Consider the following 6784-nt stretch of genomic DNA (forward strand, 5'->3'; position numbering starts at 1 on the left):
GTTCTCGCAGTCACTTGTGGTGATGGCCGACATCCTCCGCAAAGAATTGACAGATTGATCGCAAAAATCAATGGCTGATGCCCAGCAGAGTTAAGAGTGAAGTTGAACAAGCTCGGAAGGTATGGCGAGATGCTAGAGCTTAAGGTCGTGCATCACACAAGCTCAATGAGATATATAAGCCCTAGCATTTAAAGTGGAGACGAAACATGCTCAGTTCTTACACACTTACCAGGGTTCACTCACACCCACTGAGCGAGTGCGGTAAAATGCAATAGCAAGGGAGCCGATGACGATGGAGTAGGCCAGCTCATTTGAGATGCGGGCGCCCATCCCTTGTTTTTTGTTGTTTTTTTTGTTGCGACAGTGTGCCTGCTGGCAAAGTATTATCTACAAATACAGAGGCACAATGGAGAGAGCAAACCTTTATTTCACAAATAGGATGAGCTGGCGCAGATGGTGAATGCCGGCATCTTGGTCTGCGTCCAGGACTCTCCGACGGAACTCCAGTAACATTCAGTGGTGCGGCCCAGAAATTCAGTCTTCTACATCTGGTGGTCATCCTGGGGTGGTCCGCACCGGAGTTGGTGTTTCTGCCACATCGCACACAAGGAGGGCGGGACAGTTCGATCCAAAGCAAGCGTTTAGTGTTCGTCTCGCGGACAGCAGCGGGACAGGAGTCACCGGAAGGGGATTATTCGTGACCAGGTTACCGCTGGGGTGACGGTGGCACAGAGGCGTAACTTTTGAAGCACGACAAGTGTATTAGCACGTTACAATTTGTGGTAATAATTCAGAGGAAGTAATAGCCATGGCCACATGATTTGCACTCGCACTGCGTCGACATATGCCACGTGTTGCCGTAGGGAGGTTTCAGTTGTAGACGAGACGCCATTCGCCCCCACTCTAGACTGACTCATGTGGCCAGCGAATCGAGAGCGTTTGCGAGTCATAGGCTGATGGTCCGTAACTTGCTGGTAAAGCCAAGGTGGTTATGATGGGCACGAAACGACAGGCAGCATAGAGCCGTCTTCCATATACTTTGCGAGAATTCTGCGGCTTCAGGGATATTGTGGCATTTTGTGCACCGTGCTTGGCGATGCTGGTGAATCAGTTCGTCAAGCGTATTTATTTGCGCCTCGGCCTGGAGGACGTGAATTGGGGTTGTTGGAAGCCCGTAATAAGGCTCATTGCTGCTCGATTGATAGATTCCAAGCGATCCCACTCTGTGCATGTTATGTGCTGGAATTGGGCTTGATATATCAATCTTGGCTGTAACACAGAAACTATATATCAGGGACCGGGCAATGGTAGATGTGGCACCATCCGACTTGTGAGAAATGCGGCGGATGAGATGCAGCATTTGGGACGCCTTCTGGCATGCTGTGTGAAGCCAGGGGCTTCGATCGCAGCTAGAATCATGCACGTCAATGCCGAGGACTGAGGGAGGCGACGACTGGAATTCTATTTTCGTTCAGATATAGGCTGATAGGGGTGTACGGCGGCCACACGCGTTCGTGATGGGAAGTAGAGCCGTCTTTTGGGGCAACAACTTGAATCCTGCAAAAGAACACCATTGATCTGTAATTGCCAGAGTGAGCTGTAAATTTGTGGCCTGAGTTTGGAGAGATGGATGAACAGACCAGACTGTAATGTCATTCGCATAAACGAGTGCGTGCAGGTCAGCAATGTCGCCCGAGCGCCATGCCAATGGTAGGAGGAAATGTTGAAAATTAGTAACACTGATCCTTGTGGTACACCATGATGTGGCCATCCTTTCGCTTTCAGGCTATGGTTCATTTGCAGGAACATTAGTTAGTCATGCAGACAGTTTCAGAACCGGCACTCTACTGATCTTGGCTCACTGGTGCGCGGCCGATGGCTGCTGTCACTGCGGATTGGTAGCGAAACTACACGATGTATATAATTAATTATATATATGCAGCACGCAAGATCTTCAAAATGTTTATTGCGGTAGGCAAAACAGAAGACCTGAAGTGTTTTTTTGGCCAACTTTCTTTTAAACCAGGCATAATAATGCTAACCGAGACTTGGCATTGCGATAACTCCGATGTTTTTAGCCCACAAGGATATAGGAATTTTTTTGTAAATCGTGCGGGCCGCCGAGGAGGTGACGTCGCTCTGTATGTTGAAACTTGTCATGATTGCGAGTTAGTTTCCAATTTTTTTATATCAAGTGATGATTGTGAAATTTTGACACTGAAATATAGAAACAAAATAGCTTCGGTTGTATACCGACCTCCAAGTGGAAATTTTCCGTCTTTCCTTGACTTTTTTGAAATGTTTTTAGATTATGTACGCACAAATAACTTTCGTTTATTATGCGGAGACGATTTCAACATTAACGTTCTACAATGATACATCGATCACACGCGACTTCACCTCAAGGCTCTCTTCATCAGGTTTCATTAATCTAATCACAACACCCACTCGTGTCACACTGTCAACATCATATGCTTTAGATCTCCTGATAAATAACGCTGAAACCAGTGACCACTGCCTTGTATTCATGTTTTATTATCCTCTTGACCACGCTAATACTTGTGCAGATAAAATTGTTACAGTGCAGTGTATTTCAGATGTGGCAATATCTGCCTTCAGGCATGACATCAAGGCATGTGACTGGTCTTTTGTTAAGGATGCATGCAATGTTAATGACGCATATCAGAAATTTATGCAAGTATTTTAGCAACTTTATAAAAACATTTTCCCATGAAAACAATGAAACTATCAAAAAGGTCCGGAAACCCTGGGTAACCCTTGCTCACGCTAAGATGGTTAAAGCGAAAAACAGACTTTTTCATATTTTTCTTAGCACTAGAACCGAAGCAGCATTAAAGGAATTAAGGCTTTCCTAAATAAGCGAAATTCCGAACTACGGAGCTCTAAGAAAAATTATCTGGAGAAATTATTTTTCAATGTGACTAAAAAACAGCCTGAAGCTGCCTGGAAAATGGTAAATAATCTACTAGGCCGGGATAAAAGGAAAGGCGCTTTACCTGATTGCATTAAACATAATGAACGAGTACTTTCCAGCGTAGAGCTGGCGGATTTTTTAATAAACATTTTGTTAATAAAGCTAAGCCAAACAATCCCTCGCTTTCACGGCATAATAAGTCGGCTTCGAATTCTGTTGATAGCCTATTTATTACTCCCACAGATGAGATAGAAGTATATACAACATTCATACCAATTAAAAAAAGTAGATCATTGGATATAGACAATTTGCAAATCAAGCCAATAAAAGAAGTCATTCAGATCATTGTTCCAGTACTTAGTTATACCTTTAACCTTGCCATTGATGTTGGCGAATTTCCCTGTGCCATGAAACGAGCTAGAGTGTCGGTGTTGTATAAAGGCAGTGATAAGAAAGAACTCACAAACTATCGACCTATATCTGTTCTGCCCGCGTTCTCGAAGGGCTTAGAGAAAATTTTATACACGAGATTAAATAACTTTTTCAATAGAATAGGCGCTATTTCGGGTGCGCAGTATGGTTTCAGAAAGGGAAGGTCAACAGAGTCAGCACTCCGGACGCTAAAAGAACACAGTATCCAAAATGTTGAAAACCGACAAATTACCCTTCGGTTGTTATAGACTTTAGCAAGGCTTTTGACTCTCTTCATCACGATGTTTTAACTGAAAAACTCTTAATAAATGGCGTTCGTGGTAAACCTCTTCAGCTATTCAAGTCATATTTGGAAAACAGATCACAATGCGTTTGTATTAACAATCGAATGTCATCCCCATCACAGATATTAAATGGCGTCCCGCAAGGGAGCGTGTTAGGTCCTCTTTTATTTAATCTATTCATTAACGACATAGTTTGTGTTGATACGACAGTTAATTTCGTTATATATGCTGATGATTGCAATATTCTTTCAGGCACCGATGCAAATAATTTAGTGATAAGATGTAATCATTTGCTTGAAAAAAATTGGTCATTGGTCACAATCAAATCAGCTTAAAATCAATCCTAAAAAAACCAAGGTCATGCTTTTCCAGGCTCGTAATAAATTATTCGTTTTAGATCAGCCAATTAAATTTGATGGACAGAATATTGAGGTGGTTGAGCAGCACAAGGTTCTTGGCGTTACATTCTCATATTTAACATGGGATTTACACGTTGAGAAATTATGTAAGAAGCTTTCCTCTGCAACTGGGGAAATATCACGTATACGCGCCATTCTTCCGGTAAAAATAAACTTGAAATATATTACGCTTTGTTTGCCTCACAAATTAATTACTGCATCTTGGTGTGGCTAACAACCACTAAACAGAACCTAAACAAAATTCTCGTACTACAAAAAAAGGCTATTCGTCATATATTTTGTCTAGATTATCTATCTTCCACCCTACATTTTTTCCAGCAGTACAAAATTCTTCATGTAAACTGCATGTATGAATACAGACTCTTACACTTGCATTACTTTTCTCCTGTCAGCTTTTGGTCACTTTTAGCAATTTCTGGTCCATTGCAGCATCACACTAACATCCTAAACACACGCAGTAAAGACACACGGCTCGTACCTTTTTTCCGCACCGATTATAAGCTCCAGTCTTTACGTCACAATCTTCCGTCTGTATTAAACAAATATCAGCACATCAAATGTTTGACACCTGTTCAACTGCTACAGCTTTTTTCTAATTTGTAATGCGTTTTTTTTTTTCGTTACAGTGTTTCTTAGTTATTCTTTTACAGCTTCCCTCCAATTGCTCACGAAGATGCCTTCTCATTATTCATGCGATTTGTGTCAATCTGTAACAAAAATGCAGTCATTGCGTACACATTTTCTATCGAACTACCTGAAAGTGTTTCTTAATTTTTTGTAAAGCTGAATATTTCATGTTAACCTTTTGTCATCATTTTATTAGTGTTATTACTAATTATTGGTCTCATCTATGCTGCTTTGTAAGGGTTGCCTGGGCCTCGTCAAGCTGTTTGATTACAGCTTTTAGCCCGGGTGACCCACTAGCCTTTCTGGTAAATAAAGATCAGTTCAGTTCAGTTCAAATTTTAGAGATATAACGGGTGAAAGGGATTTTTGACCAAAATAAACGCTTTCAAGAGATCTTTTACCATCAGGATTCTATCTGTCCTAACAATACGCTTAAAAGAGGACTATAGAAGACGGGTCCTATCTCTGCCCTCTCAAAGACTTCTAAAGGCGATTGAAGTTTTGGCGGGAAAGGCATCTTATTTTGGTGGGTTTTATGGCCTCGGTATGGACACCGGGCAGACGGCTGGTTCCATGTTAGCCTTATTTAAGACGCCTTATAGACGACAGAAGTTTTGACGGAAAATTGCACTCCATTTTGGCGGGCCTTTCGGGCTTGTGGTGCACGGGGTTGAAGACGGGTTATATTACCGCCCTCTTTAATACAGATAATAGGCGACAGACGTTGCTGCAAAAAGGCGCATCTAATTCTGACTGGCTGTGTGAGCTTGGTGTTTTTCTCGGAGGGCATGCAGTTGCCTGTCTCGACGCTGGCAGGTGGCGGCAGCCCCGCCATCTTTGCGGCTTCCACGGTGCACGCCTGAAATGTTGCGCGCTGTCTTCGGAATTCCTGCGCCAAGCGTGATTTATATGATGTGAAGGTGCCACATCATGATCCTAACTTTGGGGGAACCTGTGTTCGCACGTAACCCTTACCGCAACTCTGCCGCGTTTCAGCAGCGGATCCCTCGTCGCTCGTCCGGATTCTCCGCCTGCACGGCGGCCATCGCTTGTGCCTTCGTGGGTTCGCTCTGCTCTTCGTGCCACCGCTATGCGTGAGTACCCTGTGGACCTCCCATCGTCGCCCGCCCGGTACTCGTCCAGCAGCGGTCTTCGCGCGGACCTTTGCGTGCCTGCAACCCTATCCGCGTCGCTGCATATACTGCAGCAAGGTTACACCGGTTGTTCCTTTGTCCTTTGTGCAGTTTCCTCGCTGCACGGTGGATATCGCGCGCTCTTCCTTTCGACTCTTTGTCGCGGTTCGACCTCTCCCGGCGTGTAGATACCATCGAGCGCGCACACCTCTTCGCACCATCGCTGTGCTGTGGGTCCTCGGTGATCTTCCCCTGTTCGCGCGGCGTTTCCACCGTGTTGCGTCCGCTGCCTCTGAGTGTATACGTACCATTTACCAGTGCTTCCGTCCGACCTCAGGGAACTGTGGCCACATTTACATGCGCTTCTCACATCTTCTCTGGAGCTGTTGCAGCTGCAGCGTTTCATCTGGGATTAGAATGTCTCTGTGCTCTGCAGCTACCGCGGCAAAGTTGGTGGCGGTGAGTGGTGGATCGTGCTTCCTGGATTGGCCGCAGTGACTCTAAAATATCTTCGAGGGCTGGGGTCGCTGCAGCAGATGAGGTGGCCAGACAAGTACCGCATACACCACCGCAAGTGGGCCTCGAGGCCCTTCTGCTCTTGTCATATGGACTTACCTGCCTCAGGACATCCCACCGCCCGCTGTCATTGTTCTGTACCAGCTGGGGTGCGCGGCGTTAAGTGTGTCATTCGGCCCATCTCTCCCATGTGTCCTGGATTAGAACTCGGGAACCACATTCATTCCCTCCTACTCGCTCCGCGTCCCCCTATGCCTCTCTGTCTTTATACGCACCCAATCCCATTCTCCAATCTCGAGTTCCTAGCAGGGCTTGTTTTAAATGACAGCAGAACTGTAAGTCTTTATGCCTCAATATTGTCACAGTACTCCTCTTGTTCGCATACATGGGTATGGCTTGATTCGCTTTATCAAGTTAGCATACAGAATTTTCGCATTT

At 44.9% G+C, this 6784-nt stretch overlaps 1 long non-coding RNA gene across 1 annotated transcript; it reads right to left on the reverse strand.

Moving 5' to 3' along the window:
- Positions 1–407: 407 nt before the first annotated feature.
- On the reverse strand, positions 408–3945 carry LOC144105489 (uncharacterized). Its single transcript, XR_013308807.1, has 2 exons — positions 3018–3945; positions 408–1557 (listed from the first exon to the last, which is right to left on the reverse strand). It is a non-coding gene; the product is annotated as an uncharacterized LOC144105489 (long non-coding RNA).
- Between the last annotated feature and the right edge of the window lie 2839 nt (positions 3946–6784).

This window comes from Amblyomma americanum, chromosome 9 (assembly GCF_052857255.1).
Source record: "Amblyomma americanum isolate KBUSLIRL-KWMA chromosome 9, ASM5285725v1, whole genome shotgun sequence".
In the NCBI taxonomy this organism is placed as follows: Eukaryota; Metazoa; Arthropoda; class Arachnida; order Ixodida; family Ixodidae; genus Amblyomma; species Amblyomma americanum.